General features: G+C 41.8%; 1 protein-coding gene across 8 annotated transcripts in view; it reads left to right on the plus strand.

Annotated features, from left to right (window-relative positions):
* The window catches only part of TACC1 (transforming acidic coiled-coil containing protein 1), a 96,276-nt gene that overhangs the window by 30,693 nt on the left and 40,913 nt on the right, over positions 1–24,670 (plus strand). The gene's annotated exons all lie outside the window — the stretch shown is intronic.

Here is a 24,670-nt window from a genome sequence, read left to right on the forward strand (position 1 = left end):
GGGTCAGGGGGAGGCCCCATGGTGGAGAGTGGCAGCATGTTTGAGGACCGATGAGGAGGCCAGTGTGAAGTGACTAGGCAGAGCAGTGAGAGCTCAAGTCAGCCAGGTAAAGGGCGGTCCAGAACATTTTGTAATGTTTTGATTTTCTTCCTGAGTGAGATAAGAAGCCATTGGAGGACATGTTAGCTTCTTAGGACCGCCCTGAGAAAGTGGCACAAATTGAGTGGCTAAAACAACAGAAATGTATTCTCTCATGGTTTTGGAGGCTAGAAGTGCGAAATCAAGGTGTCATCAGCGCCCTGCTCCCTCTAAAGGTTCTAGGGAAGAATTCTTCCTGTCTCTTTTAGCTTCCCGTGGTTGCTGGCAATTCTTGGTGTTCCTTGGCTTGTGGCAGCGTAACTCCAGTCTCTGCCACCTTCATTACATGGCCACCTCCCTGTGTGTCTCTGTGTCTTCACGTGGCATTCTTATGAAGACACCAGTCGTTGAATTTAGGGACCACCCTAATCCAGTATGACCTCATCTCAACTTGATTACATCTGCAGAGATACTATTTCCAAATAAGGTCACGTTCACAGGTGCGGGGAGTTAGGACTTCAACATATCTTTTTGAGGGAAGACAGTTCAACCCACAACAGAGGGCTTTGAGCAAGGGGATAGTGCTTTGACTTCCTTTATAAAAGGCTAGCTGGCTGCTGTCTGGAGAAGGGACTCTAGGATGGATGTATGCTTTCTCTACTCCATTGTCTATCACTGTCACCTTGCAGTGGCACATAGAGCCAGCTTTCAGTTATCTGCTTACCTAATATTTGAACTGATTCCAACTTTCTCCTCCCAACAGTTATTGTATTTTGTTGTTTAGTAACTTCACAGGTTGCCCAAGGAAGAGGAGTTCTCTGTGATAGACTTCATGACGGAGCTGGAATTTTTGGTGAAATGACGGCAGCTTTTTGTGATTTGGTTTTACTGTACATTGTGAGCTCCATTTGGTGCTTCCCCTGCTGAGAATTCAGCAATACCCTCACCTTGCCCTGGGCTGCTCTTTCCCATTGTTTTAGGCGGAGACTGCATGGGAACTGGCAGGTTTATGTCTTGGGGAACTTGTGTGTGGCATGTTGCTTTGTAGCACTCTCCGTGATGGAAGATGCCGCTTGTTCTTCAGGGCTTCCTTTTTCTTCTCTCTAGATTGGCAGACCAGAGGGGAGATTTGCAAGCGTGAAAGAACTATTTTGTAGCCTTCCCATCAAATTTAAATAAAGCTCACAAGACAAGTTAAGTAGCTGTCTGAATGCCTCTTTGAATTGCCTTAAGCTTGGGCCAACCCCTTCCTCACCACTCTGTCAGTTGGTAGTCTGATTCATCCCGACAGATTCTTTGCTAATTGAATAGAGGCCTGTGTGGCCCCCAGAGCCATAGAGACCCAATTGTTTGGTCCTTGCTGTGCCACTGACTCATTAACACAAGTTTTGGTAACTTCTAGCTCACACTCTCTTTTTCACTCTCTCTAAAATTTTTTCTCTTAGTGAGTCATGGACCAGAAAAGCTGTGGGGAGTAGTTCATGATTCAGACCATGTATATGGTGGGGGGGTGAGGAGTGGGGGTGTACAGTCTAGGAAACAACCACTGCATATTATGAAATCTCTCGATTTAGGGTCTTTAAATAATAGGATGATTGCTCATCGGCCTGGTAGTATTCTGCCTTCTAGGGCTCCTTCCAGCCAACATCTAGAGCTAGCTAGTCCAGGGTCCTGTTGATGGCCTTGTCATACGTACACAGTAAATATAAAAATACAACCAAAGCACAGGTCTGACCAGGGAAGATATCAGTGGGCGAAAATTCCTGGAGAGTCATTTTATGTTGAAGTCTAATTTCTGGGCCTGGATGGTGCTCTTTCTCCCAAAATTGTTTGATTATTTGGCTCCTGATTAAGTTAGTCTTTCATATTTCTGTGGTTCCAGGGCATGGTGGGACAGCAGGTGTAGATTATATAAGACTATCTTCTGGAGGGATGATTTATGAGTTGTTAGCCACCCAGGGGTTGGAGTTAACATGTGTAAAAGATCCTGGCTCCCTGGTATAGTAATAGCCCTCAGATGTGCAGGCTGTAGCCCACATACCATAGCCATGGCCCCGACCTCAACCTCCATCTAATTCTTTGAACTCAGGGAAACATCTACATCTCTTTTGAAGTTAATTTTTTTTGTAAGTTTTCTTTTTTAGGGACTTGCAGTATCTGAACTCTATAATAACTCTTCTTAAGGTAGAGCTAGAGTATGTCACTCTCAGAATTAAACAGTGGATGAGGTTGTGGGGGGTTTTTTAAGCCACAGATAGAAGCCAGTTCAGACGAACTGGTAAAATAAAAGTATAGCTGAAGAGGTTTCTTGAAGATGCCAGAGTGGTGGCTCTGATGTTCGGGCTGGTAGTTCTGTGTTTGCTGTCTGTCTGCCTTCCCCCACAAAGGGTGTTTAAGCTGCTGCTGTTACTGTTCTTTTTGCTGGGAGATGTTATCAGTGAGGAGACATCACTAAGAAAGGACTTGAAAGAGGTACAATCTCAAAGTCATCCCCCCCCTTTTTTGGTGCTTATGGACTGTGGTTTTGTCCAATAAAAGCTGCGGGGGGCATCCTCCGCTACTTGAGGCCGCCCCCCCCATCTTTATTTACAGATTGTTACCTTTCTTTGAGAAAGAGAATCTTAATTCATGCTGAAGCTCTCATATGCCCTTGGTAAACCTACCCTGTTTGATATGTTAATTAGATGCCTGGGAATTTCAAAGACATACTGTAGTCCTCCAGAATAGAAGGAAAGAGATGAACAGGACCCATCCACAGGTATTTACTGCTGGAGGCCTTGTGGGGAATGCGGGGTGGTTTGTTGACACGATTTTGGTAGTCTAGATCAGGAATCAGCAAACTGTGGCTCTGAGACCTCATCTGGCCTGCTGCCTGCCCGAGAGCTAAGAATTGTTTGTATGTTTTTAAATGGTTGGAAAGAAAATATTTTGTCACGTATGAAAATTATATGAAATTCAAATTTTAGGGCCCCAAAATAGAGTTGTGTTGGAATGCAGCCACCCTCGTTGATGTAGGTGTCGTCTGTGGCCCCTTCCGCACTACGGTATCATGGTTGAGTAGTCAGAACAGAGACCAAATGGCTGGCAAAGCCTAAAATATTTTCTCTCTGGCTCTTTACAGAAAAGTTTGCCAACCTAGATCCACACTTATGATTTGGTAAAAAATATAAAGTTTAAGTAATTTGGGGTGATGACTTAAAAAAAGGTGGCAAGGCTATAACTGATTAATTAACAAATGAGCTGTGGGTGTTGGTGCCTTCAGTGTAGGCTGTATCGGCAGGTAAGTCTTCAGGGAGAGACTGGTTTGGGCTGGCTGTTTGTCTTCCTTGCAAAACAGAAATGATGTGATTGGTCTGTCAATATACCTGATTTTCAGTTGACTAAAAGGGATCTGAGAAGTTACAGAAAAACGAAATTAGGGAGGAATGGGGAGAATTTTGGAATCATTTGCTACAAGTGCAAACAAATAGACTTTTAACTTTTGCCCGATAAGTGTCAATGTAACTTTGGGTGTTTGAGAATTTGTAAGTTGACCGTTGATATGGTATGTTGTTGGTTTATGTTGTGTGGTTGATATGGTATCTTTATTGGAATATTTTAGACTGTACCTATATAAGACCTAGAATGAAGATCTTGTTAAAATCTATGTTTTAGATTTTCAAAAATCGAAAATGTCCTCTCCCTGTCCCTACCACAGGGATTGCTTTATTAGAATTTCCTAGAAGTAATGGGACTAATAAGGACCTTTAACGTTACCTAGTCCAACAGTTCAACCCATGTGGCTCCTCTGACAACATCCCAAGCTAATGCTTTTATTTTTATTTTTTGATGTGATTGGCTCTTTCACAGTTTAATTTAAATATTTATATTATATTATTTTAAGATATTTAAGGCTTGAAAACCTTAGCAGCATGATTCAATTCTAGGTTTTTCCCCCACATATAATGTTTTTGGCTCTCAACTTGGAGATGCCCACTGGTTAGTAAATGGGATCCGAGCCGTCTTTCTTTGTTGCTCTATTTATCCCAGTGTAGATGAGCTCCTCTATCTCTATATGGTGCACCACCCAAGAAGAATTGTCTTCTTGGGGGAAAAAGTATAATTTTTCCAGTGGAGACCTCAGAGAGTACAGAACCACAGTGTTTGAATAAAAAACTCGGTCAGGGGCAAAGTCTGCCTGCCAAAAGTAAAGGTTTTTAGTGACTGTCAGTGCAGTATTTTTAAGATGAATAGTAAATTCAGGACCTCCTTAAGAAATATTATAATGATTAAACTCATTTCAGACTTGCCACTCTCCAGTTTTGGGCTTAACTGAGCATCAATATAGCAATATAGCTTACTTTGCTAGTTTCTAGTGGTGGAGGCATTTTCTGTGTGTGTGTGTGTGTGTGTGTGTGTGTGTGTGTGTGTAAACCCTTCTAAAATTATGTTGCTACCATTTAATGCTCCACCTAAAAAATGGTTAAACATTTAAATTAAAGAATGGTCATAGTGTCTTTTTCAACTGACCAGTAATAGTGTTCATAGGAAGCCCTGGTGGTATGAACCATTTTGTCAGAATCTCCTAAACTCAGATTAGTGATGGGAAGATTATGGTTTATCCACCCAAAACAGCCATCTTAGTGGGGATTTGATAACTGAGGGTTGCTAAATTGTCCAATAACTGTTAACATTGGACCTAGAAAGAGATTGCTATTTGTAACTTCAAGATCTCACCCTCACCTTTGCGTATACATGAACCTAATTTTATGAGTTCACACAAACATGATTGGATCCCCAGGGGTTAGATTGATGATGGCCAAACTCACAAGGGAATAGTAAGCGAATGGAGTATTTCATTAATTCACAAGTGAAAAATGTAATTTGACAGTTCTGTTTGGCAGATAAAAATATTCTCCTAGCTAGTCCAGGTACCATCTTTCCTATGTCATTTCTGGAAATATAACAACAAATTATTGATCTCCATCTTCCCTACTGCAAGACTCCCACCTAGCAGACCACCAATGTTCTGTTTCAGACTTCCTTATTGGATGTATTGGAAGCAAGTGGGTTTTTTCCTTTTTTTAGCATCTTATTTTATTTTTATAACAATGATGCTATGAGATAGGACACATGTGATTTCCATTCTGAAGATTGGGAAATTGAGGCCAGAGCCTTTACTGCTAGTAGTAGGGCGGGGTGTTAAATTCGGCTTTCAAGATCACACATCCAGAGCTCTTTGGAATATATTCTGCAGCTTCTCTTCCCGGGGAATGTGTGAATCTGTCTCTTCACTGATTGAAGAGAAGGCTTATCAGAGGAAATAAAGGTTTTTAAAATCTTGCCAGGACAGAGTGTGTGATGGGGGAAAGCATCCTCTTAAGTATCCTGTTAAGTTATAGTGATTTTTTTTTTTTTTTTTGGTGAGGAAGATTGTCCCTGAGCTAACATCTGTGCCACTCTTCCTCTATTTTTTGTATGTGGGATGCTGCCATAGCATGGCTTGATGAGCAGTGTGTAGGTCCGCACCCAGGATCTGAACCTGTGAACCCTGGGCCGCCAAAGCAGAGCACATGAACTTAACCACTATACCACGAGGCTGGCCCCAGATAGTAATTTTTTAAGAAAAAAATTCAGCAGGTGATGCATCTTCCACATGTGTTAATTTGGCACATATAATGTATGAAGTATAAAATGTATTTTAGGAATTTTGAACTTCAGAAGTTTGCAGCACAATTCCAGAAGGAAAAAAAAAAAAAAACATCACTGGGTAAGCAGTGCTGTTGGATTGAAAACATTTTGCTTCCCTAATGCTTAGCTTCAGCTCATCAATGAGAAATAAAGAGGGAATGGACACATTCAGTAACAGCTTTTGCTTTCCCTCCCCCCTGTGAGTCATGTATGGGTGAGGAGAGGCAGGTACATGGAGAGGTGTGCAGTCTCCTGGGACTCTGCAGCTATTTTGGGGTAGGAAGAGGAGTTTCTAAGAGGCCTGTATTAGTATCTATTGCTGCATAACAAATCACTCCAAACTTACTAGCAGCTTAAAGCAGTAAACATTATCTCACATAGTTTTATAGTTTTCATAGGTCTGGAATTTGGGAGCAGCTGAGCTGGGTGGTCTGGCTTAGAGTTACTTGTGAGAATGCAGTCACAATGTTGGCTGGGACTGCAGTCATCTGAAGGCTTGACTGAGGCTAGAGGAGCCTCTGCCCAGGTGGCTCACTCATGCCTGGGAAGTCAGTGCTGGCTGTTGGTGGGAGGCCTCAGTGCTTCACCATGTGGATGAACTTCTCCAGGGGGTTCTTGAGTGTTCTTCCAGCATGGCAGCTGACTCTCCACAGAGTGAGTGATCCAAGAGCAAGTTGGGAGCTGCACTGTCCTTTGTGACTTAGCCTCAGAAGTCACACTCTGTTATTTCCACAGTATCCTTTTGGCTAGACGTCTGTGTCTGTCCAAGGACGTGAATACCAGGAGGTGGGACTCCTCGGGGGCCATCTTGGAGGCTGGCTACCACAAAGCTCTCAAACTTATACCAAAGGGTATAATTTCAAAGACTGCAAAGTTTTCTCATTACTCTGTTCCTTTGGGGCCTCTTCACTGCCTCCCCCACCCCTGCCTTTCGTGCCTTTTCTTAGAGTGGAGGAGCAGAAGAGGCAGGAGAAATGATGTGGCTGTCCTGTTGTGGAGGCGTCTCCTGTGCTCGGTGTACCGGCTGCTGTTGCTCTGTCTGGAGGCACCTCTCTTGCTGAACATTCCTCCCTCCTTTTCTTTATCCTGCATCAGCTTCTCAGCTCATGTGGGCGGTTGCTGCTTTGTGAGAGAGGCATTGGTATTTTGAGTTCTCCAGTAATTATTTCTGAAGAGATGCACATTATGGTGTTTGGCAGCAGCAGAGTGAAGTTACACAATTTCAGATCTCTGCAGAGGAGTCCCATCTGTTAGCACGTGCTCTTTGTCTCCTGGCTCCTCCTGCTGCAACCTTTTGGAGATGGAGGGAAAATCCTGTGGGGAGGGCCTTCTCTGATTTCTGTCTGTTAGGGCGTTTCGACCCTATTTGAAATGTAACCTCAAACAAGTCCAGATGCTTCCAAAACTCAGGGGCATCTCATGAGTGAGAAGAGAAGACATTCATTGTTAGATTGGCTTCTCTGGAGAAGGCTTCTGCTTCCTGATTAGTGAGCCCTGCCCTCTTACCTTATTGTAATCTTGGCCTTCAGAGGACAGAATTTGGGTATCTTTTTTTTTTTTTTTTTGTGAGGAAAATTGGCCCTGAGCTAACACCTGTCACCAATCTTCCCCTTTTTGCTGAGAAAGAGTGGCCCTGAGCTAACATCCGTGCCCATCTTCCTCCACTTTGTATGTGGGACCCCACCACAGCATGGCTTGATGAGTAGTGTAGGTCCGTGCCTGGGATCCAAACTTGTGCACCTGGGCCTGCCCCTGGGTTTCTTTTTAAATAAAATGGTATAAGGTGCTGGTTTGGAAATTTGAAGTACCTTCTTCATCCTTAGTACAAGCTTCTTCAGATTATCAAGTGGCTTTCCAGATTATTCTTTACCTGTGGAGTCTTGTATTTTAGAGTGAGTCTCTCTCAGGAGTTGGAAGCTTCTCTCAGGAGAACAACATGGCACCTGGTGGCCTGTCTTACAAAAAGCAATTAAACTCCCCCTCCCCCGCTTAGCTCCTGGGTAATGTTTTTGTTTGGTGTTTTTTGGAGGGTGTGGAGGAGGACATTTGGACAGTTAGTTCCTTGTCTGGGTTGGGTCAAGGGTGTGTGTGTTGATGTTGTTTTTCTGCTTTAAGTAGTGACATTTTAAAATTATGGCTTACCTAAGAGGATGTTCTGCTCTCCCCGCTTTGACTCGCCCACTGGGAACCCCCTCCTCACTCCCAGGCTTCTCAGTGACCCGGGGCCCCAGTGGTTGTCAGGGGAATATGAGCTCTGCAGCCACACCCTTAGGTTCTCCCCAGCATTCCCGGAAAAGACCTTGTCTCATTGTCCCTTGCTGGACAAGTACATCCTGTCCACTTCTCCATTTTAAGGCTGTTGACTAAGTGGCTGAGAAAGTGCATATATAAAGTATATTTCAACTTTGGGGGAATCAGAGGAACTGGGAACTCTGAGGCATGAAACTGCAAAAAAAAAAAAAAAACCCTCAAATTTTGGACGCTTGCCTAAATGCTAATATGTACCTTGTTAACAGTACCCTCAAGTGAGACCACTTCAGCAGAAAGGGTGGCACAAGTGCCAGAGTCACACTTGTTTTCCTCCTGAAGCCCTTGATTCAAACATGGGAGATAGGGGGTGGGAGGGCAAGACGGGGACGCAGGCCTACAGGTAAAGAGGAGGGGCTTCAAAGGGCAAGGGTCAAATGAGGAACAAATGTCAATCCTTTACAGCTTTGTGTAGAGCGAAGCAGCTTCATCATGACTTACCTGTACTGTTTTCTGTATAGAAAAGATAATCAGTTGAGAAGGGAGTCGTTTATGTATCAGGCATTCATCAGCAGTGGGCCCTGATTGAGCAGCAACTCTGTTTTGGGCGCTCAGTTTCTGCTTTGGGGATACAAAGGGCACCAGGGTGTAAGGCCCCCGCAGGGCTCAGAATCTGGGGCAAGCTAGCTGCCTTCTATTTCCTAGGCCTCTTGGCCCCCTTGGCTTCCCCAGATGTTGTAGCAGCAAATAGGTAGTTTCAGCAAAGGAATATGTAAAGGAGGTCTTGGAAGAAGTCAAATGTTAAAAATTAGAATTAAAAAAAAAAAAACTACCCCCAAACAAAAACAAAAAATAAAATCCTTTTGAGCTTGACAATTGTATCTCTAGGATGGTTCGTAAACTTGGCTGTGTCTGCTGTAGGAGCCAGGAGTGATGTCATTTTTTCGCCTCTTTCTGTAAATAGAATTGATTTAGCACATCGTAGACTTCCTCAAGATAAGTTTAAAATCCCAAATTGATGTGTTGGTGAGACCTACCACTTCTCTCAAGTATGTGTCCCAGCAAGTGACACACATAAAAGGCTAAAGCGTTTTCTGAAATGAGTCTGTGGTGTAGTAGAACGTTTTCTTAGAGTTGCAGCACGCTGCTCCTGCTCTGTTGCCCTCCTTGTGCTCTTTTTTTCTTTTAATGGTTTTATTCAGGTATAATTCACTTGCCATACAATTCACCCGTTTAAAGGGTGTACAATTTAATGGTTTTTAGTATATTAACAGAGTTGTGCAACTATTGCTTCAATCTAATTTTTAGAACATTTTATCACCCCCAAAAGAAACCCTGTACCCATTAGCAGTCACCTCCCTCAGTTTTCTCCCATTCCGCCCCCCAGTCCTAGGCAACTGATAATCTACTCTGTGTCTCAATAGATTTGCTTATTCTGGACATTTCATGTAAATGGAATTATACAATATGTGGTCCTTTGTGCCTGGCTTTGTTCACTTACAATAATGTTTTCAAGGTTCATCCATGTTGTAGCATGTATCAGTACTTCATTCCTTTTTTATTGTCGATTAATACGCCACTGTATGGACATACCATATTTTATTTACCCGTCCATCAGTTGATGGACATTTGGGTTATTTCCACTTTTGGGCTATTATGAATAATGCTGCTGTTGGGCCGGCCCTGTGGCTTGGGGGTTAAGTGCGCGTGCTGCAATGCTGGTGGCCCGGGTTCGGATCCCGGGTGCACATCGAGGCACCACTTCTCCGTCCATCCTGAGGCCGAGTCCCACATACAGCAACTAGAAGGATGTGCAGCTATGACATACAACTATCTACTGGGGCTTTGGGGGGAAAAATTAAAATAAATAAAATCTTTAAAAAAAAAAAAAATTAGAAAATATTTAAAAAAAAAAAAATAATGCTGCTGTGAACAGTCATGTTCAAGTTTTTGTGTGGATATATGTTTTCATTTCTCTTGGTAGAAAAATTGCTGGGTCATAAGGTAACTCTATTTTTAACATTTTGAGAAACTCTCAAACTGTTTTCCAAAGTGGCTGCACCATTTTACATTCCTACCAAGAGTGTATGGAGGTTTCACTTTCTCCACATCTTTGTCAACGCTTATTGTTATCTGTCTGTTTGATTGTAGCCATCTTTTTTTTTTTTTTTTTAAAGATTTTATTTATTTATTTTTCCCCCAAAGCCCCAGTACATAGTTGTCTGTCATAGCTGCACATCCTTCTAGTTGCTGTATGTGGGATGCGGCCTCAGCATGGCTGGAGGAGTGGTGCCTCGGTGCGCACCCGGGATCCGAACCCGGGCCGCCGGCAGCGGAGAGCACGCACTTAACCGCTAAGCCACGGGGCCGGCCCTGATTGTAGCCATCTTAGTAGGTATGAAGCAGTAGCTCATTGTGGTTTTGATTTGCATTGCCCTAATAGCTAACGATGTTGAGCACCTTTCCCTGTACTTGTTGGCTGTTTGTATATCTTCTTTAGCAAGATGTTTACTCAGATTCTTTGCCTACTTTTTAGTTGGGTTTCTTATCTTAGAGAGTTGTAAGAGTACTTTATGTATTCTATATACAAGTCTATTATCGGAAATATATATTCTATATACGAATCCCTTATCAGATATGTGATTGTAAATACTTTTTCCCATTCTGTGGGTTGTCTTTTCACTCTTTTGATGGTGTCTTTTGAAGTGTAAAAGTTTTTAATTTTGGTGAAGTTCAGTTTATCTTTTTTTTTTTTTTTTTTTGGTCTCTTGTGCTTTTGGTGTCATATCTAAGGTGGCTTTGACTAACTCATGGTCACAAAGATTTACTACTATGTTTTCTTTTAAGAATTTTATAGCTTGAGCTCTTATATTTAGGTCTTTGATCAATTTTGAGTTAATTTTTGTATATGTTGTGAGAAAGTGGTGCAGCTTCAGTCTTTTTCATGTAGATACCCCAGTACCGTTTGTTAAAAAGACTGGTGCTTTCCCTATTGAATTAATTTTGCACCCTTGTCGAAAATCAGTTGACCATAGATAGAAGGGTTGATTTCTGAACTTTTGATTCTGTTTCATTAATCTATATGTCTGTCCTTAGGCCAGTACACACTGTCTTGATTACGGTAGCTTTGTAGTAAATTCTGAAATCAGTAAGTGTGAGTCCTCCAACTTTGTTTTGTTTTTTTTTTTTTCAAGATTGTTTTAGCTATTTTAGGTCCATTGCATTTCCATATGAATTTTAGGATCAGCTTGTTAATTTTGCAAAGAAGCCAGCTGGGATTTTGATACGAGATTGTGTTCAACCTACAGATGAATTTGGGGAGTACTGTCATCTTAACAATAGTCATGTACCATGTAATGATGTTTCAGTCAACGCTGACTACATATCCGACGGTGGTCTCCTAAGATTAATACCATATAGCCTAGGTGTGTAGTAGGCTATACCATCTAGGTTTAAGTACTCTAGGGGAGGAAGAAATCTTCCTCTACCCTTCTAGGTTTTTCTAGCTGGTCTAAGAATTAAATTGACATGAGACAGATTAACAGGAGAAAAACAAACAAAATAACCTGTATACATGGAAGAAATCCAGAAAAACTGAATAACTGTCCAAAATGGCCAAAGCCCTCACCTTAAATACCATCCTCAGCTAAAGACTAAACAAGATGTTGAGGGTGGGGAGAGTCAGGGACTTCAAAGGGAAGGAAGGCAATTCACAGGTAGATAAAAAGGAGTAAATGTTTGGTAAACAGGCATTTGGCCACACAGAAACGGAAGAACACAGAGGGAAGCCCAAAAAACAGGCTTTTCTAGGTTCCTCCTTGTCTGCCACCTAGTTCGTGTTATGCTAAGGTGATAGCTCACTTCCTGAGACAGGTTTTTTAATGTAAATTTTTTTCTGTTTTTTTGTGAGGAAGATTGGCCCTGAGCTAACATCTGTTGCCAGTCTTCCTCTTTTTGCTGAGGAAGATTAGCACTGAGCTAATATCTGTGCCCATTTTCCTCTATTTTGTATATGGGACACCGCCACAGCATGGCTCGATGAGCGGTACGTAGGTCTGTGCCTGGCTTCTGAACCTGAGAACCCTGGGCTGCCGAAGCAGAGCATGTGAACTTAACCACTGAGCCACCAGGCTGGCCCCAATGTAAATTTTTCTAGACAGTTAAGGGGGAGGTAACAAAAAAAACTTTCTGAGTCTTTGTTTCTTGAAAATAATCAGCCTAAAATAATCCTCATGTTAAAGAGACACATCTTGGGGTGGCAAATTTTGTTGCCCTGCAGTACACTCTATGATGTTTGCACAACAACAAAATCGCCTAACGACGTGTTTCTCAGAGTGTATCCCCATTGTTAAGAGACGCATGACTGTATTAGATCTTCTAATCCTTGAATGTGGATGTCTTTCTGTTTATTTAGATCTTCTTTAATTTCTTCAATGTTTTGTAGTTTTTAGTAAGTCTGGCTAGGGGTTTGTCAATTTTGTTTATCTTCTCAAAGAACGGACTCTTTGTTTCATTAATCCTTGCTACTGTTTTTTTGGTCTCAATTTCATTTATTTCTGCTCTGATTTTTATTATTTCTCTCCTTCTGCTGACTTTGGGTTTTGTTTGTTCTTCTTTTTCTAGTTCTGTTAGGTGTAATTTAAGGTTGCTTATTTGGGCTTTTTCTTGTTTGTTAAGGTGGGCTTGTATTGCTATGAATTTCCCTCTCAGGACCGCTTTTGCTGCATCCCATATGATTTAGCATGGCATGTTTTCATTTTCGTTTGTTTCCAGATAGTTTTTGATTTCTCCTTTAATTTCATCAATGATCCATTGGTTGTTCAGTAGCATGTTGTTTAATCTCCACATTTTTGTCACTTTCCCAGTTTTTTTTTTCGTGGTTGATTTCCAGTTTCATAGCATTGTGGTCTAAAAAGATGCTTGTTTGATTTCAATCTTCTTAAATTTATTGAGGCTTGCTTTGTTTCCCAACATATGGTCTATCCTTGAGAATATTCCATGTGTGCTTGAGAAGAATGTGTAGTCAGATGTTTTTGGATGGAGTGCTCTGTATATGTCTACTAGGTCCATCTCGTCCAGTTTTTCATTTAAGTCCGCTATTTCTTTGTTGACTTTTCGTCTGGATGATCTATCCATTGATGTAAGTGGGGTATTAAGATCCCCTACTATTATTGTGTTGTTGTTAATGTTTCCTTTTAGGTTTGTTAATAGTTGCTTGATGTACTTTGGTGCTCCTATGTTGGGTGCATATATATTTATGTGATAAGTCTTCTTGGTGGAGTGTCCCTTTTATCATTATATATTTCCCTTCTTTGTCTCTTTTATGTTTTATCTTGAAGTCTACTTTGTCTGATATGAGTATGGCAACACCTGCTTTCTTTTGTTTGCCATTAGCTTGGGGTATTGTCTTCCATCCTTTCACTCTGAGCCTGTGCTTGTCTTTAGTGCTGAGATGTGTTTCCTGGAGGCAGCATATTGTTGGGTCTTGCTTTTTAATCCATCCTGCCACTCTATATCTTTTGATTGGAGAGTTCAATCCATTTACATTTAGGGTAATTACTGATATATGAGGGCTTAATGTTGCTGTTTTGTCACTTATTTTCTGGTTCTTTTGCATTTCCTTTGTTTCTTGTCCCATTTGTTTCAGACTGCCAATTCAGTTTGGTTGTTCTGTCTTATGACTCTTCTGGTTTTCTCTTCGTTTATCATATGTGATTTTGTTTTGATTATTTGTTTAGTGGTTACCTTGAGGTTTGTATAAAAAATTTTGTGTATGAGATAGTCCATTATCTGATGGCCTCTTATTTCCTTATACTAAGTCAATTCAATCACTTTCCCCTTCCCCTTCTAAGTCGTTCTTGTTATATCTTATTCTGTCTTGTGTTGTGGGTGTGTGTTTACAGTGATGAGGTTATATTTGTTTTTGGTGAATTCCTTCCTTTGATCTTTGATTTTGGTATTTAAGTGGTTGCTAACCTATTCCGGTAAAGATCTACTATTTTTCTGAGTTTGTCTACCTATTTTTCTCCTTGCTCCAAGCTTTGTATTCCCTTTCTTTTCTTTTTTTCAGGCCTGAGGGCCTTCTTGAGTATTTCTGGTGGTGGGGGTCTCGTGGCCATGAACTCCCTTAGCTTTTGTTTATCTGGGAAAGTTGCTATTTCTCCATCATATTTGAAGGAAATTTTTGCTGGATAGAGTATTCTTGGCTGAAAGTTTTTGTCTTTCAGTATTTTGAATATATCATTCCAGTCTCTCCTAGCCTGTAAAGTTTCTGGTGAGAAATCTGCTGAGCCTGATGGGAGTTCCTTTGTACATTATTTTTTGTGTGTATGTAGCTGCCCTTAATATTGTTTCTTTGTCATTGACTTTGGCCAGGCTTACCACTACAGGTTGTGGAGTGGGCCTTAGCCTGTTGACATATTTAGGTGACCTGTTGGCTTCACTTACTGGTATTTCCTGCTCCTTCTCCGGATTTGGGAAATTCTCAGCTATTATTTCCTTGAATAGGCTCTCTGTTCCTCTTTCCCTCTCTTCTCCCTCAAGAATACCTATAATTCTTATGTTACATTCCCTAATAGAGTCAGATACTTCTTGGAGACTTTCTTCATTTCTTTTTAGTCTTAGTTCTCTCTCCTCTTCCATCTGGAGCATATCTGTATTCCTATCCTCTATAATGCGAATTCTTCCCTCCGTATTGTCAGATCTGTTCTTTAAAGATTCCAAATTCTCCTTTATCTCCTCCATTGTGTTCTTCATCTCCATCAGTACTGATTGGTTTTTCTTTATCATTTCATTCTCTTTTGTGAAGAAACTCCTAATCTCATTGAATTGTTTGTCTGTGTTATCCCGTATTTCGTTGAGTTTTTTAATGATAGCTATTTTGAAATCTCTGTCGTTTAGGTTATGGATTTCCGTGCCTTCAGGGTTGGTTTCTGGCTGCTTGTCATTTTCCTTCTGGTCTGGTGATTTCATGTACCTTTGCATTGTGGTTCCTGTATTGGCTTTATTTTTCCTCATCCTGGAAATATCTGGTTGTAATTTCCACCCTCTGCCACCGTGTGGGGGTTAAGGGCTGTGTAATCTGAGCCCCATGTGCTCTGCCCCGGCTGTTCGCTGCAATTGGCTGGCTGAGCTGCAGTGTCCGGCATGCGGGGCTCTCTGTTTTGCCCGCTGGGTCCCTGGCATGGGGGCTTCTTGCTCACCCCTTGTTATCTGCTCTCATGGGGTGCTCATATATTGACGGGACCCCTGCAGTGGTTGTTTTTTTTTTTTTTTTTTGTGAGGAAGGTCAGCCCTGTGCTAACATCTGCCAATCCTCTTTTTTTTGCCGAGGAATACTGGCCCTGGGCTAACATCCATGCCCATCTTCCTCCACTTTATATGGGACACCGCCACAGCATGGCTTGACAAGCGGTGCGTCGGTGCGTGCCCAGGATCCGAACTGGTGAACCCTGGGGCCACCGCAGCAGAACGCACACATTTAACTTCTTGCGCCACTGGGCCAGCCCCCTGCAGTAGTTCTGAGTCCTCTGTGTGGGAGTTTCCCACTCGCTGAGAGAGCCCGAAGAGCTATGGTTTCCCCGCAGAGGGCCGCCCCTCCCCGCTCTCTGGGAGCAGCTCGGACCAGGATCGCTGATCTGATGGGGAGGGAGAGGAGTTCTCCTTACCTCTCCCCACTTCGTCCGGGGGCCCAGCACGTTCCTCTCTCAAATGTGTGGCAGTGTGGATCTCTCTGATCTTGCTTTTCACTGTCTAGGAGTCCGTTGGTGGTCTGTGACTGTTCTTTTGTTGTATCTTATCAGGGGAAGAGTTTACGGGAAAGCTCACTCCGCCATGACGCTGACGTCACTCCTGTTTTGTAGTTTTTAGTTACAAGTCTTTCACTTCTTTTGTTAAATATATTTCTAAGTATTTTATTCTTTTTGATACTTCTATAAATGAAATTGTTTTCATTTTTGGATTTTTCATTGCAAGTGGATAGAAATACAATTGATATTTGCATATTGATCTTGCATCCTGCAACCTAGCTTAATTCATTTATTATTTATAATAGTTTTTTGGTGAATTCCTTAGGACTTTCTAGACACAAAATTGTGTCATCTGCAAATAGAGATAGGTTTACTTTTCCTTTCCAATCTTGATGCTGTTTTTTCTTTTTCTTGCCTAATTGACCTGTCTAGTACAATTTTAAAGAGAAGTGGTGAGAGCTGACCTTCTTGTCTTGTTCTTGATCTTCAGGTAAAAGTATTCAATCTTTTACCATTAAGTATGACATTAACTGTAGGTTTTTCATAGATGTCCTTTATCAAGTTGAGTAATTTTATTTTTATTTCTTTTCTTTTTCTTTTATTCCTAGTTTCTTGAGTGCTTTTTTTTTTATCATGAAAGGATGTTGGATTTTGTCAAATTCTTTTTCTGTGTGTGTTGAGATGATCATGTAAGTTTTGTCTTCCATTCTATTGCAATGGTAGATTACACTAATTGATTTTCAGATGTTAAACCAACCTGGCATTCCTGGGATAAATCCCACTTGTTCATGGTTTATAATCCTTTTTATGTGTTGGTGGATTTGATTTGCTGGTATTTTGTTGAGGATTTTTGCATCTATTTTCAATAAGAGATACTGGTCTGTAGTTTTTTTTTTTTTTTTTTTCCTCTTGTGATATCTTTGTTTGCTTTTGGCATCAGGGTAATATTGGCTTGATAGAATGAGTTGGGAAGTGTTTTCTCTTTCTATGTTTTTTGGAATAGTTTGTGAACAATTGATATTAATTCTTGTGTACATATTTGGTAGAATTCACCAATCTTGTCCAGGTCCTTTATTTAAGTAGGGTGGGGGGAGCTTTTAATTTGCTAATTCAACCTCTTGTTTTAGGTCTATTCAGATTTTCTATTCCCTCTTGAGTCAGTTTCATAGTTTGTGTCTTTCTAGGAATTTGCCTATTTTATCTAAGTTATCACATTTGTTAACATTCAGTTATTCATAGTATCATTTTATTTTTAAATGGAATTAATAAGCCCCCCATGCCTTTTTCACAGAGTTTATTTGAGGATCAAGTTATGTGATGTTTATGAAAGTGCTTTGAAGATCATATAAGTGGAGAGTATTTTATTTGCGCTAAATTCTTAGTTTTAGGAAAACAAAACCAGGTTACACTCTTGAGCAGTTTTTGCAATTTAACATTTCTACTATGCTCCTCCTTTGTGAGTTGCATTTCAGGGAAGAGGTCGTTGCCCTTGTTACCGAAGGCATATGAACTGAGATTGAGTTGGAGGGGGAATTAACATGATTTGGGGGCCTGTCTCCATGTTTCTTGAGCGGTAGTAGAACGTAGGTCCTACACTGTTAGGGCCAAAGGGCATCAGTGCCCCATTAGGAAATCAGCTTTGGGCTCTGACCCATTCAGCTCCCAGCTAGCACTGAGAGCAGCTGTTTCATTTCTTCTCTGAGGAAGTACTGAGCTTGGTCCAGTCACTGATTTACTAACCGCTCCTGTAGCCCATATCTTAAATACACTGTATTCATTCGTCTCACCTTCTCACAGCTTGCTTCTCACCCCCCACCCCCACCCCCAAAGCCCCAGTAGATAGTTGTATGTCATAGCTGCACATCCTTCTAGTTGCTGTATGTGGGACGCGGCCTCAGCATGGCCGGAGAAGCAGTGCATCGGTGCGCGCCCGGGATCCAAACCCGGGCCGCCAGTTCACAACTTGCTTCTAAGTCAATAATAAAGGTTCTTTAAAATATAACTGGCTGGCTTTCAAAAATAAAGAATTATTTTATATAATGCTTCTAGAAAGTTTTCTTGCCTAATATGAAGGCAAATTCAAAGAGGAAATAACTCATTTAGAAAGGGAAGAGAAGTTGGTGATGCAAGAAACTGACTCCTTAAAATCAGAAGTCTAGCAGTGGTCTTTTCTGTGTAAAAATACGTGAGGTGGCAATCGTATGAGAAGGTGGTAGTTATTCCTCGCGATTCAACACTTGACTGTTCTCCAAAGGGGCTTTGAGTGTGGCTTTTGTCTCCCTAACTGAATTATAAGCCCCATGCACTTATTTTGTGGTCTCTTCATGCCTAACACAGTATATGCTGCAGGTCATAAGGCCAGTGGTTGGTTGGTTAGATGATTATCCTAGAAAATATTTTGTGATTTGATTTTAGGGCTTCAAGTCCTGGTGAAGCTAACAGTTTAAACTAGTTAGGGAGTGTGACATTGAACATCTGGTTTGGATTTTTAGGTAGAATTTCTTAGTACTGTGGCTTAAAGTCAACTATACATTTGTAAAACTTCACTGTCATTGCTGGGCCCTCCAAGTTTGTTATTTCTGCACATCGTTTATGTGGCCCTAAATAGCAGAGACCCACACTTGGGGCTAGACTTTAGAAATCCAGGCCAGTGATTTGGTAACCAGGTATCCTATTCTGTAGTTGTCAGATTGAGATTTGCTGATTATGAGACATATTACAACCTGGAGATTGTATGAAACTGTGGGATCACTTCCACCAATGAAGATAAAATAGAGCAATGAGGTAGGAATAGTTGCATCTGTTTGAGATGTTTAGCCCAGCTTGGTCATATGGATTCCTTATCTCACTTCCGAGTGCTCAGAAGCATGGCCCTGGTGGTTTGTCCCTGGAAACTGACTGCTCCTCTGCTTCTGTCCTGACTCTCAGATGCCGCCTCTCAGTGGATGCAACAACATAGAGCAATATACTTGGCTGTGTCATGCCACAGCAACTCTTCTTCCTTGGCTGTGATCCCACTTGGGTTTTCTCAGAGTCATCCCTTGAATGAAGAAAAATTAGATGAATGAAGATAGTTCTAGAATTAATTGGGGGGCTTTCTAGCATGGTTGAGCCATGACCTGCCTGTGCCCCAAACTCTGTTACATTGCCTCCTCTTTCCTGCTCCCTTGCTCTCTGTGTTTTAACCTTTCTGAGCCATGATTTCTTCATCTGTAACATGGGGTTAAGAAATACCTCACAGGGTTGGGATTAAATAAAATGTCTGGATCTCCAAGCACAGTTACAATAGTAATATAATTGTGACAAATTTTTCAGGAGGGAGGCACTTCAAAAACAGGCCTAGGGCCAGCCCCGTGGCTGAGCGGTTAAGTGTGCGCACTCCGTTGCTGGCGGCCCGGGTTTGGATCCGGGGCGTGCCCCGACACACCGCTTCTCCGGCCATGCTGAGGCCGCGTCCCACATACAGCAACTAGAAGGATGTGCAGCTATGACATACAGCTATCTACCGGGGCTTTGGGGGGGGGGGGGAATAAATTAAATAAATAAAATAAAATAAAATAAATAAATAAATAAATAAATAAATAAATAAATAAATAACAGGCCTAAACAGTCAATTCCACCCTTCTGTCTTGGAAGGAGGAGGGGTGGCTGGTTGGGGTTGAGAGGAGGAGTTCTGTGGTGAAATGAAGACAAAGGAGAAATGGGTAGAATGGATTAGGTTTGGGGTAAGAAGAGATTTTTCTGTTTCATAAGAAGGATTCTGGGCCTCAGGATGGGAGAATTGGCTTAACATTAGTCATTTGTCTATGTATCTATAACATTTGGGAATAATTTAGTGCTTATCTAGGGTTTATTGCATGAAAATCATTACACAATAAAAGATCTGTGGGTAAGTCTAGAAGAGAGGCCAAGGCTATGGTCCCAGTGTTTTATAGAAGTTTTCTTTAATAGTATATAACGAATATCTTTCCATGTCAATAGCTACTTCAAAACATAGCTTCTAATGTTATTGTACCACAATATATTGTTTTTGTTTTTGTTTTAATCATTGAACTGGAGTCAGACAGCTGGTAATGAGGAAATTAAACAGTGACTGGGGAAACTTGTTCTTTGTTGTTTTTCTGGAGGATGTAGGGGTGGGTACTGCTGCTGGAAATGCTGCAGATTCTGGTTGCATGAGAATTTGCCTGGTTTCCCTTGTGAAGATCATCATCCTTGGGTAATCATGAATCGAGCTGCATTTTCCATCACGTGGAGACGGAACCTTTGTCTTTGCTACTAAATGAGACTGAATTTCTCTACTATCTGTGGTCAACCTGTAGCGTATAGGATATGTGGAAATGTGACTAAATAGCATGTGTAGTTGAGAGGTTTTTTCCTTGACATCAAATATGTGATGTCTTTTTGAACACCAATTCTGAGGGCCGGCCCCGTGGCTTAGTGGTTAGGTGCTCGCGCTCCGCTGCTGGCGACCCGGGTTCGGATCCCAGGCGCGCACCGACGCACTGCTTCTCCGGCCATGCTGAGGCCACGTCCCACATACAGCAACTAGAAAGATGTGCAGCTATGACATACAACTATCTACTGGGGCTTTGGGGGAAAAAAATAAATAAATAAAATTATAAAAAAAAAAAAATTTTTTTTTTTTTTTTGAACACCAATTCTGAGTGGTTCACACACTAACTGGGTGTCCTACATTCAATCCTGTTCTGACACTAACTGTCCAGACTACAGTGACTTACAGAACTCAGGAAAATAGGTTTACTGGTTTATTGTAAAGGATGCAACTCAGGAACAGCCAAATGGAAGAGACGCAGAGGGCAGGGTGTGGAGCTTCCACGCCTTCCCCAGGCACATCACCCTTCCAGCACCTTGATGTCTTCACCAACCTGGAGCCTCACTGTTCAGGACGTTTTATAACCCAATCTCAAGCCCCGTTCCCATCCCCGGAGGTTGGGAGGAGGATGCTGAAAGTTTCCACCCTCTAATCACGTGTTTGGTCTTTTTGGTGACCAGCACCCATCCTGAAACTGTCTAGGGGCCCCACCCTGAGACAGCTCATTAAACTCAGGTGTGATCCAAAGGGGCTTGTTATGAATAACAAAAGAGACTCCTAACACTCAGGAAATTTCCAAGGGTTTTAGGAGCCCTCTGCCAAGAACCTTGGACAGAGGCCATTTTTATTATACCACAGATGTCTAGTGTGAAAAGATACACACATGAAAAAGTTCATCACAACAATGATTATAGGGCCGGCCCCGTGGCTTGGCGGTTGGGTGCGCGCGCTCCGCTGCTGGCGGCCCGGGCTCGGATCCAGGGTGCGCACCGCTGCACCGCTTGTCTGGCCATGCTGAGGCCGCATCCCACGTGCAGCAGCTGGAAGGATGTGCAACTATGACATACAACTATCCACTGGGGCTTTGGGGAGAAAAAGGAGGAGGATTGGCAATAGATGTTAGCTCAGAGCGGGTCTTCTTCAACAAAAAGAGGAGGATTAGCACAGATGTTAGCTCAGGGCTGATCTTTCTCACAAAAAAACAAAAAACAAAACAAAAAAAACAATGATTATAATGACAAAAAATTTGCAAACCCTCAAAAATAACCTGACAGGCTCTATAGCACAATTGATAGCGCATTAGACTTCTAAAAATTACCTGACATGTAGTATGACCTCAGTGTTTCTGTCATTAGTTTAACAAATAAGTGTATATTTTAGGGTGGAAGATGAGGGAAGGGTGGAGTGCTATGCCAGGTGGTGACAAGTGTGAAGAAGCAACACTAAGCCGGGGAAGTGCCCACATGCATGCTGTGCGCTGTTTTAGATTGGCTGATGAGGGAGAGACTGCTCTCTTCATTCATTTCATTTCTTAAGTTGCTGTTCTCAGGACACCAAAAGGCTAACACTTAGCGTTCTCTCCATAGGGGAATGGTTAGTAAACATGGCATTTGGCTGTTTAATGGCATCCCCTAGAAAACTGCTTTGTCCAGTAAGGTAGCCACTAGCCACGTGTGCCTGTTTAATCAAAATTGAATAAAGTTAAACATTCAGTTCCTTAGTCACATTTCAAGTTCTCAGTAGCCACTTATAGCTAGTGGTTGTCTTATTACACAGTGTAGATTGTAGAACATTTTTTACCATTGGATCCAGACAAGGTCACGTATTGCATTTGGTAGAATTATGCCTTTTTGGCCTATTTTAATGTATTAATCTCTTCCCTCCATTCCCACACCACCCTTTTTCGCCTACCACATTTTGTTTAAGAGGGAGGGTCACTGTCTGTATACTGTCTCATCTGTCTGATTTATCCGTTCCCTCTTTTCCTGTAAGCTGGAAATTAGGTCTAAAAACTTGATTCAGGTTATATATTTATTCTTAAAAAAAAAAAGTATAAAGAGAATGATAGGATCCATACTTGCATCATATGTGTGCCCACCCCCCCTTCTTTGTTAGAAAATTCTAACAGTACCGAAAGCCTCTTTACACTTTTCCCCAAAGGCAATCAATCACTGATAGTTTTCCCTTGCCATATATAATAAGTCTTATGTCTTTGTATGTTTAAACTGAATAAGGTCTCATACCTTACACACTGGTCTTCCCCTTGCTTTCTCCATGTAACATGTTTTAGAGATCCTCCCACATTAGCACATATAGGTCTCCTTCATTGTTTAACACCCATATAGTATTCCAGTGGAATGTTGTACCTTAAATTATCTATCAGTCTCCTGTGATACTTTATAACAGCACAAAAAAAGTGTGTGGGAACCAGCACTTTGGTGAACAACCTTATCCTTGTACATACGTGTGTTTGGTCCTTTTTGTGAGCATAATTAAGATAAATTCCTAGCAGTGGAAATCATGATTTGAAGAATCTATTCAGGGGACCGGCCCTGTGGCTGAGTGGTTAAGTCCGGTGCGCTCCGCTTTGGCAGCCCGGGGTCGCAGGTTTGGACCCAGAGCGCAGACCTACACCACTCGTCAAGCCATGCTGTGGGGGCAACCCACATACAAAATAGAGGAAGATTGGCACAGATGTTAACTCAGGGCTAATTCCTGAAGCCCAAAAAGGACAATTGGCAATAGATGTTAGCTCGGAGCGAATCTTCCTCACCAAAAAATAACAACCAATCTATTCATTCTGGATTTGGGTAAGTATTGCTAGATACTTCTTGAAAGATCCCACGGTATACTTTCCCACAAAATGTACGGGAGTGCCTGCTGGCCCCCTTGCCTGGCTGCTGTTACTGAGCATCATCCATATTTTAATTTTTACAAATCTAATGGGTTAAAAATGGTATCCTGTTTGGTCCTTTAATTTTAATTAAATTGTTCCTTTAATTAATTTTTTAATTTAACCTTTATCATATAGAATTTATTCTTAATTTCATTTATTCAATGGAAGACACTAGGGACAGTGTATTTTTAGATGGGAAATGAGGAGGAGGATTTATGGTCTGGTCAGGGCTTGCTACCTACAATTGGTAAAGTCCTTAAGACATGAGAGTCTCTCTGTGTGTTCTCTTTAATTCTTCTTTTGATAACATGAGTTTTTGTTTGTAAGATACTCGATCACCATGCCTGACGTGGTAGTCAGTGATCGACTTCCTCCCTTTTCTTCCTTTACATTGTTCTCTTGCTTTATACTAGGTCTGTGGGAGGCAACTTATCAGGTGTGCAGCGATGACCCTGGTGTTTCCTGCACATGGTGTATGAACCTGTCTACCAGTGCTTGTACAATGCCTGACTTCCGAATGGGACCAGCCCAGGCCCGGAGTCACCCGGCAGGCTGGCAATCCTGTTCCCTCTTCAAATGAATGTCCTGTAAATATCGGGCAGTTAAAAGAGCTCCTTGTAAGTAGAGTGGAGAAAGGTCTGCAGACTTAGGCCATAGTTTGGCTGTCTCCTGACCTTCTGCTGCACTCTGCACAACAAAACCTGAACCACCCTCCAGAGAAGGAAAGTGTTTACCCAAGTTTGTACCCGGAGGCTTGATTTCCCATCCCAGGGTAGCCTGTCCAAGTATCCCTTCCTCCACCCCAGCGTACTGGCAGACTCCGTCCCCAGGAACTTCCACTTGACATCTAGTGCGCCATAGGGGGCTGGTCCACCCTTCAGTCCAGCTTCATGTCAACATGTAGGAAGTAAGGTGACTGAATTTTGTTTAAACAAACCTATTTGAATTTGTGTTTAGTGAGTGTTCCTTCTCAAAGATTTAGTCCACACTTAAAATTGCTTAAAACAGCACCTGCAAGACATTCCTTTTGAATATTCTCAGAGGTGACAGGCTTTATTCTTTGATGTTGAGATTTTTTTTCCACAGTAGCTTAAGAGTTTTAAACCCAGTGTAGTGATTGAGGTTACAACTGTAAAGTTATGAGCGGAGACCTTTGGAGGACCCTAAACGTGTCCCAAAGTACAGTCTTCTGGCGCAGTGGTCCAAAAGCCAGGCTGTGAGGAAGGCTTTGGGTTTTCTCCCACGGAGAATGCTCTGACATCATTTTTCACTAAATTTCAGGGGCTTCTTGAACCCTCTGAAAATTTTGCTAGGAACGCTTCCTGAATTACTATAAAAGACACTCATTTTCGTATATTGGTTCTGAGATTTTGTTTGAAGGCTGTTGCCTTAGAGTCAGACCCTGTATCTTAGACTTGGGTGTGAGGTACTGTTTGTGCGTTTTGAAGTTAGAAAGAGGCCAGTGTGCGTGTCTGTGCCATACAGAAGCCCTGTTCATGTTTTTGCAGCCTTCTCACACGTCAGGTATTTAGAAACCCATCAAAGGGACCTTCTGTGGATAAAAGAAAAGAAATGATGGACAGATCTAAAAGGAGCTTGCAGACAACGTTTCTCCAAAAAGTTAAAATCTGAGGGGAAAAAGTCAAGCATAGTTGAGAATAATGCCAAATCTGAAATGTTAATATACAGTGTTTT

This window comes from Ceratotherium simum, chromosome 28 (assembly GCF_057802395.1).
Source record: "Ceratotherium simum simum isolate JZ-2026a chromosome 28, ASM5780239v1, whole genome shotgun sequence".
Classification (NCBI taxonomy): domain Eukaryota; kingdom Metazoa; phylum Chordata; class Mammalia; order Perissodactyla; family Rhinocerotidae; genus Ceratotherium; species Ceratotherium simum.